Genomic DNA, 22,086 nt, shown 5'->3' with positions numbered 1-22,086 from the left:
CCATAAAGATCGACAGCTTTGGAAAAACAGAAGGGGAAGTTTTCCTCTGTGCGCTAGAATCAACTGGATGGCAGGGAGGGAATGAGACATCTCATGTTCCAGTTACTAGTGCATCTTGTAGCTGCGCCTTCTTGTTTTGAGTCTTGCCACATCAGCAAGCGAAGCTCCTGAAAGCTTGACCCCATCGCCATCACTAGGAGCATCTCTACTTTGGGGAGCCAACTCCTCTACAGTAGTCTTTCAGGTGTCTTCCAACTTGTTCTGGAATCAGACAGTGTTCTGCCACTATTTATAAAGCTTTCAAAGGTCCAGTTTTCCTGAAGTAGACTGCCATATCCTTCTCCCTAGTCTGTCTTTGTTTGGCAGCTCCGCGGAAAGCTGTCCGTCGTGGGTGACGCTGGGATTTGAATTACTGGTGGCTTAGCTTCCAGCAGCACAGCAGTGCGCAAGTTACAACAGTACAACACACTTACAGGTGGACGGTGGGATGTTTATAGGAAACCTCTCGATGCAAATATGTAACTGGAATCACTATGCAGGACAACCTCGTATACACTGAACAAAAATACAGCTCCACCAGCAATGAGGGTGTCTCGCCTTTAGGCTACCCGAGGCCCTGGCTGGGGCTGTCATGGCACTGACCATTGGACTTGCTGGTATTCCAGTTGCCTCCATTCGTCTGATCTGCACTGAACTATGACCGAGTCATCCTCCCCTGGGTCTTCGGAGACACGCTGTTCTTTTGTAGACAAGCCCTGGGTATCGCTGCACTGGTTTCTGGGTAAACTTGCTTTCCTTATGGTTGGCCAGCTCCCTACTCTGGTCAGGATCTCTTCACCCCTTGCCTAAGAGTGTTGGTTCCTCTTTGTCTCTGCATTCATTTGCTCTTTGGTGCTGTGGTACACCTGGCCACATACTCAACTTCTAGCAAAAGGGTGGGTGGTTCGAGCCCATCCTGAGGCATTTCGGAAGCCAAGCCCAGCAATTGGGCATAGCCTAGAGCATAGTTTACTCAGCGCCTGATGGGGGTCATCACACCTTGGGATAAACTCAAGGTCAACGTCAACAACAACAGCAGCAGCAGCCACCGGGATCCCTGTGTGTATTTGGAAGCTCCATGACTCCCACCTCCCCTGGGCATGCCCTGCAATGTATCATTGTTTGTAGGGGTGGGACGGGGAGATTTTATCACGTGCCATAGGCTGCACACAGCACACCTTGTGGGAGACCACTTCCTACTCTGCCGCATGGGTCTCACCCCTGCGGGAGCTAATTATGGAGTCTTTCGTTCTCCACTGGGCCTGGGCCCCAGCATCTCCTCTTCTGCTGGAACTCAAAGGACATTATCAGTAAGTGCAGGGGGCCTTGAAAGCAGCTGCCAGATGTACCATTTACATAAGCCCCAAACACAGTGACTTAGTGGGCTTTTCCCCCTTGGGTGAAACAATTCCTATTTTATAATTTCCTTTCTTTAAAGAGCATTCAAAGTCTGATTTAAAGTTGAGGGGAGGGGGTGGGGGCTAGAAAGTCCAGAAGCAGTTTTGGCCCATTGAGCTTTATACCTCCAACAATAGCAGAAATTAGATAGGAATTAGCCTGGCAGGCAATGTGAGCAACTAAACGAAGCTGAAATAATCTAAGAACCCTCAGCTGTGAAGTCTCCTTCCTTCCTTCCTTCCTTCCTTCCTTCCTTCCTTCCTTCCTTCCTTCCTTCCTTCCTTCCTTCCTTCCTTCCTTCCCCACTGAGAACTTAGAGAGCCAAGGACGCTGGCCTCTGGCTCACCGGCCAGCCATTCTCAGGGATCTCTTTCCTTCTGCTGGACATTCCCTCTCAGGGAGTTAGCTCCCTCCTGGAACCTAGAGACCCGCTGGCCTAGAATTGTCCCTGGTTGAATGCTGCCCTGTTTTGTGCAGTCTCCGCTGAGCTGCCCAACTCTGGCATCTGCCCCAGAGGCACTTTCTGGGTGTCCGTGGGAACCAGAGAGTGAGGTGCAAGGCGGCCTGTTGGGGTGGGGTGGGAACGCCGCCGCCAACGTGGATTATTTAGTGTGCTTTATTATAGGTAGTACCGTTTGCAAGGAGTTATTTTGAGGATAGAAAGATTATGCTGGCCACAAATGAGTCACACCGCCATTGCTCAGGAAAAAAAATACCAGTCAGCTTTGGGTGTGGGGGTCTTTGAAACCCTAGTGGTGATCTATCTCCTAGAGTGACCCTAACACCCCACAACCCCCCGAGAAAGTGACATCAGGACCCTGAAGAGTTTCAGGACACCTGCGACGCCAGTGGTTGGATGTACTCCAGCATCTGGCTTCTGGAACGATGGCCTCTTGCTATAGCACCGTCCTAACATGAGGCAGGCTTTGCTGTAAGCCAGTGGTTCCCAACCTTCTTAATGCCACGACCCTTGAATACAGTTCTTCATGTTGTGCCGACTCCCCCCCCCCACCATAAAATTATTTTCATTGCTACTTCATCACTGTAATTTTACTAGTTATGAATCTGGCAACGCCTGTGAAAGAGTCATTCAATCCCCAAAGGGGTCACGACCCACAGGTTGAGAACCACTGCTATACACAGTGTTAGACTTTCCATTTACAAACCCAGCGTGGCGTGGCGAGGCAGGGTATTGAATGATGGTGGATTCAGGTGGTGGGATGCTTATAAGGGAGGGGACACATGGTTTATTTACTGTATTCATTTGTCAGCATCAGGAAGCATGGCACATTCTTCATTTGCCAAAGGCTCAGGAAGCCCCTGTTCCATCTGTGTCAGGCACCGTAGCCTCTGAGGAAACAGGAGCACAAACAGGCAGGGTTGCAGGCAGCAGGAATAGAACGAGGCAGGTCCTGGGGCGCAGGGAGCCCCCACGGAAAGTGACAAAGGCGCAGCAGGTGCAGAAGCGGAGAGTGGAGGAGAAACAAGCCCGTGACCAGATCAGGCCCCGGCATGGCGATGTGTTCAGAAGTTTGGTCTTCATTCCTAAGGGCAGCAGGGATTTGGGGAATGCTTTTAAATGAAGGGGCAGTGCCGCCAGATTGGCTCCACGGGGAAGGGAAGCACCTGCAATCCAGCAAGAATCAGCAGCTGTTGAATTGATCCAACTCAAGGCACCTCTGTTTGCATCTGAACAGGACTGGGCTCCATAGGGGCTCAAGGGCTGATATTTCAGGTGGCCAGGTCTTTCTTTTGAGGGGCCTCTCTTTGGTCTTGAACCTCCAACCTTTTGGTTAGCCGCCAAGGGAGTTAATCTCATGCATCACTCAGACACCCCTGCAAGTTAAGTTGGGGGGTGACGAACCTGAAATGGCAGCCCACGCTTCTTAGTCAACAGTCTTTCAAGGGTTCGTTTGGTTTACGATTTGAAAACAGAAATTTTCAATTATGAAAAAAAAATTTGCCTAGCATTTCATAATATTTATGTCATTCTCCCCGCTTTGGGCTAAATCTTTTTAAAATCATTTTTTTGGGGGGCTCATCACAGTCCATACATACATCCACTGTGTAAAGCACATTTGTACATTCATTGCCCTCATTATTCTCAAAACATTTGCTCTCCACTTAAGCCCCTGGCATCAGGTCCTCATTTTGTCCCCTCCCTCCCCACTTCCCCCTCCCTCATGAACCCTTGATAATTTATACATTATTATTTTGTCACACCTTACACTGTCCGACGTCTCCCTTCACCCACTTTTCTGTTGTCCGTGCCCCAGGGAGGAGGTCACATGTAGATCCCCCTTTCCACCCGCCCCCCTCCTTTGGCTAAGTCTTAGAGTGAGGCATGAATCCCCTTTTGGCTTTGTGAAGAATGAGGAGGTGGTGGGATGCACAGCCTCTGCTTTGCATTTGGCTTTGTCAGCAGGATCCTGAGCACACTTAGGCTTCCTCAGTTTTCCCAGGGGCCCCTCTTGCACCTTTGATTCTCAAAACCCTTTGCTTTTGAAGTGTCAATCCAACCTGCACCCTCCTCAGCGATCTGTTCTTCAGCCAGAACTCTTTTCACTCGGCCACCTTCTCCTTCGGCAATGGCTGCCACGTGGCTTCAGGGGTGGGGGCAGCTCTTCAGTGTCCCTGTCACCAAATTCGTAAGATCCGGTGGCTTTAGCCAGATTGCAGGCAGGGCTGGTGGGCCAGGTAGCTGCCAGTGTTGTCGGGGGCGGGGGTGGGGTGGGGTGGGGGGCAGGGGGACGCTTGCGTGCAAATGTTTGGGTATTTTCATGCCCTGACAATTTTGTTGCTTTAGACAACTTTCTGCTTCCAGCTCCTGGATAGTGACTATTCAGGGAAAGAGGGTCCTTTAGGTCCCAGAAGGAGAGAAGGCAGTGACAGGGCATTCGTTAGAGACGAGGGACAGGATTCAAGAGCTTGGACAGAAAAGCCAGGGGAGGGGCAGGCAGGTGGCAGCAAGTCCTACTTCACAGATCAATCATGTGCATTGGTATAAGAATGTATCTGACCCACTTCCGAGCATATATATTTATTTTTTGTTTTTCAATAAACCAAACCCAAACTCACTGCCGTTGAGTCGATTCTGACTCACAGACGGCAGTGTAGAACTGCCCCTGGGGGTTTCCAAGGCCACACCCCTTTAGGGGAGTAGAAATCCTCATCTTTCTCCTAAGGAGCAGCTGGGGGTCAAACGGCTGACCTGTGGTTAGCAGCTAGTAGGCCCTCCTACTCCAGGGCTCCCAGGGTTTTCAATCAGCAGCGCTGGTGTTAGTTGTCAGGTGATTGAGACCCCGCCGTTGAGCCGCTCTGCAGGGTGGTAACGAATGTCATGTTCTTTGGGAAACAGAGCGCCCCGTGTCTTCCACGTCCCCTCCGTGGGGGCTTAAACTGTAGCCAGCACCTAACTATTGTGCCTCCCTTGCTATAGGTGGAACACAACCAGTGTTTGCTTCTTGGGCTCCTCTGTCTTTTGGGTGAAGGAGCTCTGGTGGTGTAGTGGGTTGGGCTGCTAGGGTCAGCAGTTCGAAACCACCAGCCTCTCCTTGGCAGAAAGATGAGGCTTTCTACTCCTCCAAAGAGTCACCGTCTCCGAAACTCACAGGGACAGTTCTACCCTGTCCTATAGGTCGCTCTGAGTGGGCATCCACTCCATTGCTGTGTTTTGCGTTTGGAGTGGAGGGTTTGGGGTGTGTGTTTGGGTGGTAATGAGGAGGCTAATTGAGGCTTTACTCTCTGGCGGGCACTAAGCCAAACATTCTGGCCTTCATTACAGCTCTAAGAAGTCACAGCTATTTTATCTTATCGCTATGCAAGCAAGATGCTATTATGTGAGGAAGGTCAGAGAGGGAGGTCAATGTTTGCCGAGGGGCGGCTGGTGAATGAGCCAGTGCGGAGGAGGAGGAGGAGGAGGAGGAGGAGGAGGAGGAGGAGGAGGAGGAGGAGGAGGAGGAGGAGGAGGAGGAGGAGGAGGAGGAGGAGGAGAGGAGGCTGGTACCAGATAAGGTGTGTGTGGTCTGAGGAGACAGGGGCAGCTCCTGCAGTTTCTGGCTCCTTTGGCCCAGACATCTAGGGCGGAGGTTCCAGATGGTGCTAATCTTGTTTACTTCCAAGTGGCACAGCAGGGCGTGGGAAAGGCAGCTCGCCAATCACCTTGCCCTGCCTTTGGCACTGGCTCTGACCTTCAAAGTCATTTCACTGCCCAGGGCTTCTACTTTACTTCTCAGGAAACCTATGCCCAAGTACCTGCTTCTCCGGAAGTTGCAAACATCAGGTCTGCGCAGGCACAGATGTTCAACCAGGTGGCTTTGAACATCGGGAACGGGCTCTGTCAGTTCTGGAGATCGGAAGCAGACTCCTGCTTCCTCTGAACACCTGAAAGAAGAGTCTGCCCTGGCCTCTTGGTGTCATTGCTTGGAGGGGACTCATTCCAATCGCTGCCTCCATTGTCACAAGGCCTTCTTCCCTGTGTGTCCAGACCTCTGTGTGCCCTCTCCTCTTTAGACAAAGATGCCAGCCATTGAATTCAGGGCCTGTCCTAATCTAGTATGACCCCATTTTCACTTAGGCCACAGTCACAGTGAGCACTTCCGTTCTTTTGGGGCAGCACAGTGCAAACTAGCATAGAGGGTGAAGTACTAAGCCTTGGAGGATTTTTTTTCTCCTCCTCGTTTCCTTTCTGCCCAGAAACCACTGGATTAAGCTGTCTGAGGGTTTTTGTCGGATTTCCGTGGGCAGCTCCCACACCTGAATGAACAATAAGTGCATTTCCAGAGGAGGTGCAGGCCCGTGGGAAGGGCTGCGGGGCTTGTGGTGGGGCTCACAGTGGGTGGGTCCATGTTGTGGGTGTGAGGGAAAGCAGAGGCCTGCTAGTGACAAGGCACCCACCCACTATTCCAGGAAGCACTGAAGATCCTATTTGGATCCAGATGAGAAGGTCAATGGAGTTGTCACTTATCAGCAGAAACTAGTTCCCAGTCGCTATCAAGTTGACTCCTGCTGATGGTGACTCCACAGGTGTCAGCATAGAACGGTGCGCCTTCACTTTTCAATGGCTGGCTTCTGGGAAGTACATCACCAGGCCTTTCTTCTGAGGCGCCCCTAGGTGGGCTTGACCTTCCAACCTTCTGGTTACCAGTCGCATGTGCCAACCACGACTACCAGTCAGAGTGATAAATTAAAGAGAGATTATTGATGGCAGCAGCAACATTAATACTCCAAGCAACTATTTGAAATAGTAGATTTATGGGGAGCTGCTTGTCCTACCTCTGTCCACTGTAGGGCCCTCTCATTTTCTGTGGTCAAATAGATTCTAACAAGAGGGCCTAAGTCCGGAGGGCTCCGTGGTTGGTGATTGCCTCCCAGAGGCATTGGCGACATTGGTGGTTTTCAAACCGGGCCAGGGGTGCTAATGACCACCCTGAAACACACAGGAGACCCCCTCCCCCAACAGAACTGATTGGCCCCAAATGTCAAGAGGGTGGAACTTAAGAAATCCTAGTTTGCTGGGCATGCCTATTTCTTGGCTCTTAGGAACGAAGAGGCTATTGTTACTTCTAGTTTCCCGAGTTAGGTCCAACTCACAGGGACCCTCTGTCCAACAGAACATTACGTTGCCTGGCCCTGCGCCGTCCTCACAATCGTCGCCATGTTTCATCCCACTGTGGGAGCCACCGTGTCAACCCACCTCACCGAGGAGCTTTCTGTGTCCGTTGTTGCTGTTGATTGACTTCCGCTTCACCAAGCGTGAGGTCCTTCTCCAGGGACGGTCCCTCTTGACAGTGTGTTCCGGTCCGTGGATGGAGTCTCCCAGGCCCTCTTCTAAGGAGCATTCTGGCTGTTGCTCTTCTAAGACAGATTTGTTTGTTCCGTGGTACAGCCAGTGATTCAAAGGCCTCCATTTTCCTTTTGTCTTCCAAACTCTTTCCACAGCTTTTGCATTCTGATGAAATACACACACTTAAAAACGCCATGGCGTGGTTCAAGTGCACCTTCGCCTTCAAAGTGACACCTTTGCTTGTGAACTTTGAAGATCTCTTTTGGAGCAGATTTGCCCAAGGCCGTGTATCATTTCATTTCTGTTTGTTCGTTAGAGATGAATTTGTTTGTCACTAAAGGCTCCAAGTCCATTTCCATGTTACTTTTCCTCTTCTTTTTTATTTTTTAAGCCATTCAAATGGAAGTTGGAAGGATAAGGAATCGGGCAAGATTTTTTTGTTTTTAAAGAAACATACTGTATGTATTTATAGAGCACATCTCACGAAATGAAGTCAATAACAATATCCCATTCAACCCTCCAGATATATGTTTTGTTTTGTCCCCCACCCCCACCCCATATCAATGTTTCCATAGTCATTGATCGTGGATTCAAGTAAAACGAAATCCTTGATAACTTCAATGTTTTCTTTATGTATCATGATGTTGCTTATTGGTCCAGGTTCAAGGATTTTTATTTTATTGATGTTGAGGTGTAATCCATGCTAAAGGCTGTAGTCTTCAATCTTCATCAGTAAGTGCTTCAAGATCTCTTTACTTTCTGCCACCCAGGTTGTGTCATCTGCCTATTGCAGTTGTTCAGGAGTCTGCTTTCAAGCCTTCTCTGTGTGCTTCGGCTTCCTGGGTTATTTGCTCAGCCTACAACTTGAACAAACATGGTGAAAGGCTACAACTTTGACACACACCTTTCCTGATTTTAAACCAACCAGTGTCTCCTTGTTTCTACCTCTTGGTCTGTGTGCAAGCTCTGTGTGAACACAGTTCGTGTTCTGGACTTCTTGTTTCCCATTGTTACCCAGGAAATGTGGTAATACATGTAGTCATCTACTTTCCCACAGACAATAGAATTCAGGTAAGCATTTTCCTGGCCATTTCTGCTTTGAGTCGAGATCCAGCCACCATCAACAAGGATAAGGCTCGGTCCACATCTTCTGCATCCCGCTTGAATTTTTGGTGGCTCTTGAAGGATGTCCTGCTACAAGCATTTTTGAATTGTTGTCAGCGAAGTTTTCCTTGTGTGTCACATTAAGATATCGTCTGATACATCCTGTGTTCACTAAGATAGTACCTCCTAAAGCTGATTCTAGTCTTATAAAATTGTAATGTGTGACATTTTCTTTCTCGGTTTGAGAATCAACTACAAAATGAGCTAAATCATAAGACCTTCATGCTGGTAGGCCAGGCATGACTTTTCAAATCAGTTTTGACAAAATAATTAAAAAGCGATTTCATTCCATCACCGTTTTGTCCTGCAGTCTATGAAAAGGGGGGACCCAGTGTCTGCTTCCAGAGGGCACTCTGTCCAGCCTGAGAGGCGGGAATTATCAGTAAGGGGCAGAAAAGTGCACATGCATGTGTGGATGTGTGTGTGCGTGCACACATTTTTTTTTGCATGTGATCCAAAATGGCCTGGTTAAATGCCGAAAGCTCGATGAGTCAAGTTCCCCGGCTGGAGGGCGGTATCCCTGGCATTCCTGGCTGTGTGCGGAGCTGGGTGGGATGAGAGTCACATGTGGCATAGCCTCCCATGGAAAGCAGGCAGAAGTTGTTTCCACTGTGATAAGGTATCGAAGCTGTTTGTTGTTTTAACAAGCATATGTTAGTGAGGGCGAGCTCTATACAGCACATTCAGATGTGCGAGCAACACAGCATTCTTGACTGCTCTCCAGGGCACTCAGTCTGCTCTGTAGCCTCCGTTTCCGCCAACCGTGAGCAGGACAGCAACTGTCATGTAGCCACGGAAAGGTCTCTCTGTGCCTGCCTCTTTCAGGTCCTCAGATCTTTTTGGATAAACGTCCTCTGTTCAGTTAATTTATTTAAGCGGTCTCCTCTCCTCTTCAAAGGAGCCCTGGTGGCGTCATGGTCAAGTGCATGGCTGCTGACAGAAAAGTCTGTGGTTCAAACCCACCAGCTGCCCTGCAGAAGCAAAGAGCTGGTGATCTTTTCCCGCAAAGATCGCACTTAGGAAGCATGACGGGGCAGCTCTCCGTGGTCCTACAGGGATCACAGCGACCCAGTGAGGTGGAATGGATTCGAGGGCACAAACCATCACCAACTCTTCCAGCTTTGTTCTCCCTGCCCTTCCTGGGCATAACCAGTTGCCATTGAGTCAACTCTATCGCGTGATGACCCTACGCATGTCAGGGGGTTTCCAGTGGCTGATTTTTCAGAGGTAGATCTCCAGGCCTTTCTCCTGAGGTGCCTCTGGGTGAATTCAAAACACCCACTTTGTGGGGAGTAGCCCAGCAGATTAACTGCACTACATGGAGACTCCGCAGGTGACCAGACTGATCTGGAGATGTGAGAAGGGCTGGCTGGTCCTTGGGCTTAACCTGGTGCTGCTTGCTGAGTCACTACCGGTCTCCAGGAGGTGTCACTGCTTCCTCAGCACAGTCGGGCCAGGGGCCCTTCCATGACCAACTTGGCACTTGCTGGCACTGCAGATGGGATGTCACATCCTCCCTTCGGTTCCTGACCACCCCAGGCAAGCCCACCAGGTTGGCAATAGGATTGGCCTACCCGCCTCCATAGGTTGTTACCACAGGAACAAGCCATGCAGGCCTTCCCGTGGCCGTGATGACTGAAGCAGACTTGAGGACAGTCTTTTCTATCTTCTCCCATCTCCTTTCTGCCCAAGGGTTCCTCGTTGCTTTCATTCCTCTTCAAACCATCTGGGGTTGTTCTAATGTTGAGACCCAGCCAGGTTCAGCCTCAAGGTCGAAGTGGGCTATTACAAGGTTGCCAGTGTCTGATCTATCTCTCTCAGACTGCCCCTCCTCTCTCCTACCTGAGGGCAGAAGCATCTTCACCTCTTCCTCTGGTGTTCAGGAAATACCCTAAAGCTATGGTTTCAGCTCTTGCTGCCTGTGGTTTATAATAACACCATGTGTGTAGACCTTCAAACTTGCCTTGGGATGTATAAGTGCAACTTTTTTAGAATTTAGAAATGAATTTTTTTTATCATAACCTGACTCAGGATTATTGTCGCCTGGTGGACTTAATACAAGAAACCTACAAAAGCCAAACAACAACTTATTGTTGTGGTTGGGGTCTGCATATTGGTTCTCAGAAACCCTTAGTCTATTGATACAATGGGTAAAGAGTTCTATATTTGAGTGGAATAAAAACAATAAATCAGTGTAGTTCTTCAGTCAATTAAAAATCCATTGCATAGATAATCTGAAATCAGAGCAGGAAGAACTAGAACTTCCCAAGAGCTCAGTGGCCCAGGGGATCCCTCTCTAACTCCCTGGTTGTCTAACATCCTGTTCAGTCAGCAGAGTTTACGAGCAGCCAAAATGTAGCACTGTCATTATTCCACAGCAGGTAAAGGATAGCAACCATAATCGATTCTTTTAAAAATAGCGTAATACCAGACAGTTGGTTTCTTGCACACATATAACCATATGTGTTGGGTCTTGTGCCTTTCTAGGGAAGCTCTCTTCCAAGCGGTGACTCCGGGATCCAGGCTGTTTACATCTGGTAGCTATGTGATCTAGAACATATATCTTCCAGTTTACATAAGCTGGGCAGGAAAGAATCAGAGGTTCGGATACTGCCTCCTAAATGTTTTGACCAGAAGTGACGGACTTCACTTTCTGCTCATTGGTCTCACAGTCCCGCCTGACTGTAAGGGGATGCACTTAGATGGGTGGTGCACAGTAAATGGCTCTGCTATAGTCACCGGACGGAGTCCTGATGGTGCATTGATTATATGCTTGGAGGTTAAAGGTTGGTAGCTTAAACCCACCTAGTCTCCCTGAGGGAGAAAAGACCCAGTAATCTGCTCACACAGTGATTACTGACTAGGCAGCCCTACAGTGCTTAGTTCAATCACTGCTCCTTGATGTACTTTCTTCACTTGGTTGCCAGGCCACTCAGAGGGGCAGGTTTTCTTCCTACCTCAGTGGCCGCTCCTTTCCAGGCTGTGAAAATGATAAGTTACTGAGCATTTGCTATATTCCAGATGCTGCTGTGCTCATTTGATCTTAGAGTTCTTATTGCAGTAGGTATGATTACTCTAATTATGGAGATTAGCAAACCAAGGCTCAGGAAGGTCCACGCAGAAAGTAAGTGGTGCAGAAGGAATTCTAACCTGTAAGTGTTTTTCTTAGGCAATAGTATTCCTCGTAGTCATCAGCCTGGAAAAGACTCTTTTCCTCTGGCATTTTCATCAAGACTTTCAGAAAGAAGAGGTCCCGCCAAGTCTTGGGCAGGATTTCTCCTTCCACATCATCTTCCTAAGGAGCTTTGGTGGCACAGTGGTTACGAGTTGGGCTGCTAACTTCAAGGTCAGCAGTTCAGAACCACCAGCTGGTGCACAAGAGAAAGATGGAGTTTTCTACTCCCATAAAGAGTTATAGTCTCAGAAACTCATAGGGTCAATTCTACCCTGTCCTATAGAGTCACTATAAGTCACGGTTGACTCAATGGCAGAGAGTTTGTGTTGAGCCATCTTTTTGAACTCCAGGCTGTCAAAAAGCACTACTTCTCCCTGGCCGCTGAGAACCCTCTTTTTCAGCAAGTCCTCTATGGCAGTTACATAATCTCTTGTCAAGTTGAGTGAAGGGATGGAGTCTAGACTGTCAATCAGGTCATAGCCAATGAGATCTTTGTGTGGGCATGGACTTCTCCTGAGGATTCTGGGAACTCCTGTCTTCCTCCCTGGAGGTGGGACACACATACTCTCTCTGCTTCATCTTCCTGCTGACAAGTCACATGGAGCTATGCTGGTGGAGCCAGAGCCCTGGAGCTGGAGGAGCCATGTGGAGACCCATGCCAGTGCTGAGATGCTTCCACTGCCACTGGATCCACAAGACTTTCCACCCACTGGCCTGTGATCTCCCATTGTATGTGTTGCATGAATCTGAAGAGGAATTTATAGGCTGGTGTTGGCCATATGGGTTAATATCAGACTTATGGACTTGATCTGGACTGGGCTGGGTTATTTTCTTAATATTCAATTGCTCTTTGACATAAAGCTTTCTCTTACACACCTAAAATTGTCCCTAGATTTGTTTCTCTAGTCAACCCGGAATAACACACCCCTGCTAAGAAAGGTCAGACTGAGTGGGTGCCCTGTTCTGTCACGGGAACATTTCTCTGCAGACCCAAGGTCTCTTCGGAACAAATCATCAGAGCAGCTTCCAGTGGAGTCCTCTGGCCGGCCCACAGGCTAGCAGGTGCTTGCCCTGTGATCTGATTGAAAGTGATTGTAAGGTTGTTCTTGGCCCCACACCCTTCCCAAAGTCCCTGCAGCTGGTTTGCTTTGATGAGATCACATTGCTGGGAAGGCGCTCTCCCAGGGCCACACCTCGGCACTTCTATTTCCTGCCACCATTGCTCCTGCCTTTGCTGTTTGTGGTCTCCTAGCTGGTGATCTGCTTGGTGCCAAAAGGAGAAGAGACTCTAGTGCTAATCATCTGTGCTAGTCCCACTCAGGTGGGCCAGATGGAACCCCAGATTTCCCAGGCTTGAACTCCTCCCTGTCTTCGTTTTCTCCTTGACAACACGCCTGCTCTTCTCTCTTGCACACACACATGTGCACACACATGCATACATGAAAGCATGTGTGCTAGGCTCCCAAGCGCAGAACTATACACACACACACACACACACACATGCATACATATACATATATATCCCTTAGGAAAGCATATTTCCTTAGGGGTGGAAATCAGCTGCTAATAACAATGAGTGCCTGAATGAAGAACATGTTCTAAAATGGATTCTGGTGAGGACTGTACAATTCTTGAATGAGCCTGAATTAGTGAATTGTATGACATGTGAATTATATGCCAATAAAACTGTCGGGGACAAGAAAGAAAGGAGCATCTTTCCAACCCCGAGACGATAGACCTCGGGCACCCTTCAGCCCTGGAATTGAACTGCGGCTCACCCTTCAGCCAAACAATTGACAGCGCTGTGAGCTGACCACAAGAACGGAGGTGCACACTTCTTAGAAAAACCAACTCGCGGAGACCCAGAGGGTGGCATTTTTCCAGGGGGGAGACTCAGAGGTAGGAAGGGATAGGCAAGAGGGAGGACGTGGGAACTGTGCTGGCCCACTGTGGGAGCTGCAACCAATGGCACGGATCCAAGTGAATATAAATTACTGAGCGGGAGACCGGTGCACTCTGCACGCCTGCTACCAATCACAATGAAATGTTTTAGGGTTTTTTTGTGTGTGTGTCAAATCTGTTCATTTTAAATTTGGTGATTTTGAAAAAAGAAAAGTATCCCGTATTTCAAAGTATTTACATCCTTAGTGAAGGTCCCCCCCCCCCACCTGTCTCTCGTTTGTCATACTGTGGGGGTTTGCATGCTACTATAAGGTTTGGGTGGAACTTCCAGAATAAGACAGACTAGGAAAATAAGACAGTGAGATCTCTATGGATCACACTGAATCACTGTTGGATTCCCGGCATCATGCAGACGATGCAGGGCCAGGCAAAGTTGTATTTGGTTATTCATGGGGCCACCGGGAATTGGAGCCAACTTCACAGCAGTGAATAAAAACAAACAAACTTGGGGGTTAAAGAGCTGCTAGAGAGCTGCTAGATTCCCCCCACCCCCTACCCCACCTCCCCAGGCTGCCTCCTTCGCTGTTCCAGAGTATTGAAGTTCACAGGCTCGGGCTCCTCTCTTTGGTGGTCCCACGTGTGTCTTTCAGGCTGACTCACACAGGGGAGCCAATGCCCTGAATAGAAGGCATGTGTGTAGGCCAGCTGTGTGCCCGTGTGTCTTTTGGATCTTCGGTGACATTGTTTCTCAGAATCAGGTGATGGGCTGTGTCAGTCTGGGTTGACTAGAGAAACAAATTCATAGGCATTCATAAGTGTATAAGAAAGAGCTTTATGTAAAAGAGCAATTGTACATTAATAATGCAGGAAGATCACAGGCCAGAGGGTGGAAAGTCTTGTGGATCCAGTGGTGGTAGAAGCAGCTCAGCAATGGCAGGGGTCTCCCCATGGTTCCTCCAGCTCCAGAGCTCTAGCATAACTCCATGTGTCTTGTCAGCAGGAATGTCTCGCAGGGAGTGAGCCTGTGTCCTGCCTCCAGTGAGCTATTTTTCTCCTTAGTGCATCCAAATGAGGCCATCAAGCTGCGACCTGATTGACAGGCTAACCTCCACCCCATTCACTCTTAATCCTCTCACATTGACACCACATGGGCCATACCCAATGCCTTTATCATGATTCTCCCTTAATCAGTTGGGGAAAAAAAATGATTGGTTGCAAGTACTGTGGCTGAGAGAAAGAGGACTGATCTTTCTGTCCTAACAAGAAGGCTGGAGGTCAGCAGTCCAGGGAGGGAGGGGGCAGCTTTCAACCATGCACTCCCACGCCTTGCCACCTCACCTTCTTTTTCCATTTGACTCTCCTCAGCTGAAGGGTTGACCTTCAGCCTTGGAGCCTCAGGAGGGCAAAATGGCTTTTGTGCCTCCAGGTATAGCATGGAGCTTCTTGGCAAAGGGAGACGAAGGTAGCCAGAGGTGTCTGTTCCATCTCTTCAGGAAAGCAAAACACTCCCCTGGGGGAGTGCGGAGTTGACTTGTGCTTCAAGCTCATAAGTGAGAACTCTGGCCCTTGCTCTCCTCTAGCAGGAGGGCAGATGGGGAGGAGGGGCTTATCCAGGTGTTTCCTAGGTTTTGGCTTACCACGCGGGGCTGTTGACTGTGGTTAGCACCGTGAAAACCACCAGCTGCTCCTTGGGTGAAAGAGGAGGCTCTCTCTGCCTGTAAAGAGTTACGGTCTCAGGAACCCACAGGGGGTTGTCATGCACTGGAATGGACTTGATGGCAGTGAGTTTGGCTGTTTTGGGTTTGCTTACCTAACTTGGGTCCAAGAGTGTCTTGGCTTCTTTTGGAAATGGAAACTATGCACAAGGACCAAAACATCATGCCCACTGAGAGGAGCCAAAAGCACGTGTCACAGGCTCTGAGGCAAGTCCCACAGAGCCTGAAATGTTCTGAGCGCCACAGTCAAGCCCGTCCTCCCCAGAGGCCCCTTTGGAGAGGACAACACTCCCGTGGGGAGCAGGAGGGGGGGCTCCTTAGAAACGCCTTCTGGCTCTCATGCTCATTCACACCTGAGAGAGTGACGGGCAGGGCTCCAAGAATCCGGAATCCCCTTCATCTCCTCAGAGCCCCTGCGTCTGCTGCAAGAGCCGAGGAGACCTTGTGAAATGTCAGGAATAAATCAGACGAAGAGAAAATTAAACTCTACTCCAGCTGGGCAGCTGTGTTTGATGGAGGACTATTTCGCTGCCATGCATTGAATCATAATGTCTGGAGAGGGGGCCAGGTGAGCTGCTGGCAGCAGCTCTGACTAGGAGCCTGGGGCTCTGTTCCCAGGGTGCTCCACAGCTGGTGCTCCCCTCTGCCTCTCCCTTCAGACATACGGTTGCTGGCCAGTAGATGCTGACCCATGACAACTCCATGTGGGTCAGGGTGGAATTGCGTGCCATAGGCTTTCAATGGCTAAGCTTTCAGAAGTAGCCCCAGTGGCATAGTGGGTTGTGTTGGGCTACTAACCGCAAGGTCAGCAGTTCAAAACCACTAGCTGCTCTGGGAGGGGGGTGGGGGTGGGTGGGAAGCGTTTTAATCCTGTAAAGAGTTACAATATCAGAAGCCCACAGTAGCAGTTCTCGGTCTTGTACAGGGTTGCTGTGAGTCAGAATCAACTCGATGGCAGTGAGTTTGAGAGTTGAGATCACCAGGTGGAATCGAGCCTCCAGCCTTTTGGTTAACAGCTGAACAGCAAGTAGCTGATACACAGATGGGGGCCTGCGACTTGATCTGAGTGATAATGTCCGTGCACAGAAAACCCAAACCAAATCAGCGACCCCATTTGTTTTGCCCTTGGCAGCCCCTTGTGTGTCCGCATGGCCTTGTGCTCCATCAGATTTACCAGAGCTGCTTTTTCAGAAAAAGACCCTCACCCCCACCCCCGAGCTTGCTTTCAAGGTGTCTCAGGGTGGATTTGAACTGCCCATCTTTCTGTCACTAGTCAGGCTTTTAGTCATTTGGACCTCTCAGGGAGTCCCAATAAGTGTGCAAGAGAAGGAAGGTCATTGGGGAGCACAAGGCGCAGGGGTGACTGGCTGTTGGCCACATGGAGGAAGGGTATGCTTCAGCAGGTGAAGTGGAGGCAAGGATTTTGTATTGCAGAGAAGCCATGAGCAGAACCATGGGTGCAGAAAAGAGCAGGGCATGATTTTCTTTTCTTTTTTTTTGCATATTCAACTCTTTAAAAAAAAATCATTTTATGGGGACTTGTACAACCCTTATCACAATCAATACATACATCCATTGTGTCAAGCACATTTGTACATCTGTTACCATCATCATTCTCAAAACATTTGCTTTCTACTTGAGCCCTTGGTACCAACTCCTCATTTCCCCCCCTTCCTCCCTGCTCCTCTCCCTCATGAACCCTTGATAATTTATAAATTATTATTATTTTGTCATATCTTACACTGATGTCTCCCTCACCTGCTTTTCTGTTGTCCATCCCCCAGGGAGGCAGTTATATGTAGATCCTTGTCATTGGTTTCCCTTTTCCACCCCACCCTCCCTCCACCCTCCCAGTATCACCATTCTCAGCACTGGTCCTTAAGGGATCATCTGTCCTGGATTCCCTGTGTTTCCAGTTCCTATCTGTACCAGTGTACATCCTCTGGTCTAGCCAGATTTTAAGGTAGAATTGGGATCATGATAGTGGGGCAGGGGTGAGGAAGCATTTAAGAACTAGAGGAAAGTTTTACCTTTCATTGTTGCTACCCTGCACCCTGACTGGCTCATCTCCTCCCCATGACCCCTCTGTACGGGGGTGTCCAGTTGTCTACAGATGGGCTTTGGGTCCCCCCCAATCTGCACTCCCCCTCCTTCACAGTGATATTTTTTCTTCTTTGACGCCTGATCCCGGATCCCTTCGCATACTCAACTCTTACTGAAGCAGTAGACTCATGGTGGGCAGTTGAATGGAAAAAAGATTGGAACGGTGGGTTGAAATCATTTATGAAGGGTTCTGATATCCTGGTCGCTGCCAACTGACCACCATCAAGTTGATGCCAGCTCATAGCAGCCCTACAGGATATGGTAGAACTGCCCCTGTGGGTTTCTGAGCCTGTGAATCTTTACAGGAACATAAAATCTCATTTTTCTCCCTCAGAGCACAGGGTGGGTTTGAACTGCTGACCGTAAGCATTGGAGGATAATGGAGGTTTTGAGCAGAGGAATGCCAAGACCCAGGGTGTTAGTAGAAGAAGACTGGAGAGAGAGAGAGAGAGAGAGAGAGAGAGAGAGAGAGAGAGAGAGAGAGACAGAGGGGAGAGAGAGAGAGAGAGAGAGAGAGAGAGAGAGAGAGAGAGAGAGAGAGAGAGAGAGACTGGTGGAGAAGGAATGATAAGCTCTTTCCCTCCATGTTATTTTATTCACTATTATCCAAGTTCATTAGATAGAGGTGAAGAGCACACAGACATGTGTGCATCCACACATACACACAACCCCGTGACATAGACTCAGTCATACTCCTGCACACACACACACACACACTCATTCACACACATGTAACCCACACACTAACATACATGCACACTTACATACACATATGTGTATCCATATTCACATTCTTGGGAAGTTGCCTTTTAATAAGTTAGTAGCCCTGGTGATGTAGTGGTTATGCAATGTGCAATCTGCAAGGTCAGATCCACCAGTCACTCTGATCTATGGAAGAAAATGGGGATTTCTACTCCCATAAAGAGTTACAATCTCAGAAACTCACAGGGACAGTTCTACCCTGTCCTATTGGGTCACTGGAGGGCAGTGAGCTGGTTTTTGTTAAACAAATAGGTTACCACCCCACTTGAACCTTCTTTGGTGGGAAGTGACAAAACCCAGGCCTGTCCATGCCAATCTCCCCTGACTCCTGGAGCAGTTTGCAACTGAAACCCTGCTGTCCTAATGAGGTTGTATTTGGACGTCAAATGGAGCCTGGGGAGAAGAGGGTGTGGAAATCAGGGTTACCTCTTGGATAAGAAAGATGTCAGAAGAAGAATACAGATGTTTAGAGAGAGAGAGAGAAAAAGAGAGAGAGACAGAAAGAGAGAGAGAGAGAGAGAGAGAGAGAGAGAGAGAGAGAGAGAGAGAGAGAGAGAGAGAGATGGGAGGTGGAAAATAAGGGCAGATAGAACAAAAGGGCAGTCTAGGATGACTTAGTGATGGAGTGGTGCTGAGTGATGGGGGGCCTCCCACAAGGTTGCCCACAGTGCTAAAGTAAAACAGAGCCGGACAAGGTACTGAGAGGAGAGTCTAAAAGGGTAAGGGGCTTCCATGTGAAGCTACATGGAATATATATATGAAAAAGATGAAGGTCGAGACTTGTTTTAAGGTACAAAAGAGATCCCAAATCTCAGCTACAATTTAGGAGAATAGTTATGAATCCTGGAGAGGATGAAGACAAGAGAAAGACAGACACAGATCACCTGGATGAGGGAAACCATGAGCACCAGGTTGTAAAGGTATCCCAGAGTTCACAGAGATTCCAAGACTTGGCAAGGCCATGGAGAGCTAAGGAGACCATCACAAAGCATGGTTGGTGGCAGATCAATCCCTCATAGTGACAGCTGGGAGCATACAGGTGGGAACGGGACCATGACCAGGACACACGCATTATGTTAGAAGAGCTTTTATAAAATTGATTCAGGGCCCTCCATCCACTGCAGCCAGGATGTGACTCATGATCACACAGCCTGGCACCCTAATTTTCCTTCAAGTCCATCCAGGCAAGTCCCCAAGGGCTGTCTCAAGTCTTTTAGAACTGGGTAGGAGGGTAACAGTAATCTATTCCCTGGTGCACTCTGCCTTAGGTCAACACTGTTCACCCTGCTGGTCCATGGTCAGAAAGGATTCAGTGGAGGCTGAATTGATGTGGAGACTCACAGATGAATTTTGGGTTTCCACTGTGAGCCGCAGCATTCTGAAAGCGCAGTGCTCAGAAATGTAAGCTTTCTGTGTACTGATACCAAGCAGGTGCTTTGAGCTGTTGGAACAGAATGAGTAGGAGGATCAGGTACTTGCTAAACAAATCCTAGCCCTCGGTGAAGCAGGGCAGGGGCAGCCACCGGGCCAGTCAGAAGCGTTCTCTCTCAAGTGTTCTTGAGAAACACACTTCAGGACACTGAGACCTCAGAGGCGGGCACAGAACCAGGATGTTAGCAGAGGCGAGAAAGTGGACAACTCCAGGCTAACACACCCATCACAGGACGTTAAGCGAAGCACGGGGGGTTGGGCTTATGATGTTGAAGTCCACATCCAGAGGAATGAGGCTCTCTCCCTCGGAAACGGGGACTCTCACAGGAAGGAGTTCTCCTCCACATGCACAAAGCAGCTAATGGGAAGCAGTAGGATTTTTAACCTCGCTGGGTTTCTTCTGCATCAAATGATTGTGATTTAATGCCAATCACCAATCTCCAGGGGCTTCTAATTCATGATGTATCAGGGCTGCCATGGTGAACCCCAAAAGGAGTGTTCTACACACACACCTTGAAGGATTACCCCTTCCCCATCCAAGGTCACCAAGGGTGTGTGTGGTGCACACTCAAATATCCATGCACACATATTCACACAACCACCTGACTCCTACAGCCATACACACGCACACACAAACCCTACTCACACAAACATGCACACACTGTGCACAGGTAACCCACCCCTAACATGACACTTGCACTCACATACACATATGCACACACATAAACAGATGTGTATGTGCACACACACACACGATGTTAGAAGAGCTTTATCAGATACACAAACAGACACACCAATGTCGAACTTGCCCAATAGCTCTATTGTTGGCCCCAACCAAATGCTTCATCAGAGTTCGCTAATAAGGGACTGAATGGACCGATTCTTGTTTCTCTAGCTTTCCTTCCATGTAGGAGAGAGGGGAGGCTTTCTACTCCCATAAAGAGTTGCAGTCTGAGGTGCATAAACAAATGTGGTGAAGAAAGCTGATGGTGCCTGGCTATCAAAAGACATAGCATCTGGGGTCTTAAAGGCTTGAAGGTAAACAAGCGGCCATGTAGCTCAGAAGCAACAAAGCCCACGTGGAAAAAGCACACCAACCTGTGTGATCACGAGGTGCCGAAAGGATCAGGTATCAGACATCAAAGAACACAAAATTATATCATTGTGAATGAAGGAGAGTGTGGCGTGGGGACCCAAAGCCTATGTGTAGACAACTGGACACCCCTTACAGAAGGGTGGCTGGAGGAGACCCTTGTGTTCCGCCAGAAGTTGCTGCTGCCTTTGTAAGACCTGCTGCTGCTGCTGCTGCCAGTGCTTTTGCTGCTGCTCCCTCTGTTTCTGCGGGTCCAGAAGCATCTGGTGCTGCTTCATGGCCGCTGCCTGCTGCTGGCTACTGAGATAGGCGGCGCTGATAGCCACGCGGCGGCTGGCTCCCTGCAGTAGTGGCCTGCATTGGCATGCATGTGGACACACGAGGGACGCTGGCAGAGTTCTGTTCCTGGCTAGGTGGAACCAGGGACCTGAAGGGCATGCTTCCTGGCTTTGGTTTCATAAGATACACGGAGTTCTGCTCGCTGTTCGGGTGAGGCAGTTGCTGCGGCAGATAAGACAGCATGGCTGCCTTGTTTCGACCACGCCCAGGGCTTCCTTCCCCACAGTCCACTTTGAAGTGAGACGGGGGCTTGGTGTTGCCATAGTCCAGCATGGGTCCTTGTGCGTTCACGGAGTTCTGATTCAAGTTACTTGGTGGCTGGAGACTCAGCATGTTTATGTGGCCGGGCTGGAGGTCGGGGCCTCCGGGCCGAGGAGACCTCTTGTTCACACTGGTCATCATGAGTATTTGGAGTTACTGAAGTCTTGCTGGTAGCTGGGTGGGCTGGCAGGCTTCTCCGTGGAATAAAGAACATGTAAGGGACTGTGGAAGGGCCCCGTCTGCTGCCATGTGGACATCTGGCCTGTGGTTGGGGCCCAGGGGACCTGTTGTGGGTTCTGGAGCATTTGTTCCTGCTTCTGCTTGGCAGCAATCTGTTGAAGGTGCAGTGTAGCAACGATGAAACATACAACTTTCCTCTAGTTCTAAAATGCTTCCTCCCCACCCCACTATCATGACTCCAATTCTACCTTATAAACCTGGCTAGACCAGAGGATGTACAGTAGTACAGACAGGAACTGGAAACACAGGGAATCCAGGATAGATAATCCCTTCAGGACCAGTGGGGAGAGTGGGGATACTGGGAGGGTGGAGTGAAGGTGGGGTAGAAAGGGGGAACCGATTATAAGGATCTGCATATGACCTCCTCCCTGGGGGACGGACAACAGAAAAGTGGGTGAAGGGAGACGTCGGACAGTGTAAGGTGTGACAAAATAATAATTTATAAATTATCAAGGGTTCATGAGGGAGGGGGAAGTGGGGAGGGAGGGGACAAAATGAGGAGCTGATGCCAGGGGCTTATGTGGAGAGCAAATATTTTGAGAATGATGAGGATAACGAATGTATAAATGTGCTTTATACAATTGATGTGTGTATGGATTGTGATAAGAGTCGTATGAACCCCCAATAAAAGGATTAAAAACAAAAGAGGTACAGTCTCAGAAACACACAGGGGCAGTTC

General features: G+C 49.2%; 1 protein-coding gene across 1 annotated transcript in view; it reads left to right on the top strand.

Moving 5' to 3' along the window:
• CAPN8 (calpain 8) overlaps window positions 1-22,086 on the top strand; it is a 98,518-nt gene that overhangs the window by 27,161 nt on the left and 49,271 nt on the right. The window lies entirely within an intron of this gene.

Source organism: Tenrec ecaudatus, chromosome 1 (genome assembly GCF_050624435.1).
Source record: "Tenrec ecaudatus isolate mTenEca1 chromosome 1, mTenEca1.hap1, whole genome shotgun sequence".
Taxonomy (NCBI): Eukaryota; Metazoa; Chordata; class Mammalia; order Afrosoricida; family Tenrecidae; genus Tenrec; species Tenrec ecaudatus.
Note: the sequence above shows the minus strand (reverse complement) of the source record. Positions and strands in the feature narration are given on the sequence as shown.